This window comes from Lepidothrix coronata, unplaced genomic scaffold (genome assembly GCF_001604755.1).
Source record: "Lepidothrix coronata isolate B3197 unplaced genomic scaffold, Lepidothrix_coronata-1.0 Scaffold11, whole genome shotgun sequence".
Lineage (NCBI taxonomy): Eukaryota > Metazoa > Chordata > Aves > Passeriformes > Pipridae > Lepidothrix > Lepidothrix coronata.
This window is the reverse complement of record NW_016690191.1, coordinates 9,016,253-9,017,026: the sequence shown is the minus strand read 5'-3', so window position 1 is coordinate 9,017,026 and position 774 is coordinate 9,016,253.

Here is a 774-nt window from a genome sequence, read left to right as displayed (position 1 = left end):
GCAGCTCATAATCACAGTGATGTATAAAACAAAATCGTCAAGTTTGTTCTGTGTCAACGTATTGAACATTCATGGAATAGTCACTGGATGGCAGTAGACTTTTTGTGTGGTTAAAAAGTCACATTTTTACAGTACCTGGTAATAAAACACCATTTAAAATCAGAGCTCTGTTCTGTACAGTGGTATATGTACATTGAAAAGATGGAAACTGTGTTTATATCCACATGGCAAGCTTTGAAATGCTGCTTCACCAACTGCAGTTCTCAAGCAGATGTTGGTGCATGGGAAGGGGAAAAGGACCTTTTAGTGCAAATATTCATGCAAATAGTCCACTGTGGAACAGCCATAATCAAGTCAGGGAGAATGGAACTCAGATGAGCTGATGGCTCAGATGAGTTAACAGCTCAGATTCATTAACAGGTCTGCTGTCCAAATGCGGACAAAACTAAGTACTGTAGAAATCTGAAGACCAGAAAGACTATGTGCAAAGCATATCAGAGGAATATACTTAAAATACAATGGGAAATAATTTTGTAGGCTTGCTTACAAAGAAGTAAAAAATTATACTGCTTCATTTCTTTCATAGAGTAATTATGGTAATCATATTTCTGATATTCCAGCCTACAAATTCAACAAAATGTAATACATTCAAGAAATCAGAACAGCATGCACTTTCTATCTATTTGATTTTGTGTAATTATTTCAAAATTTGAATGAGAATTTATTAATTCCAACCTTGAGAAAAGTTTTACTCGGGAGAGACCTATAATTATG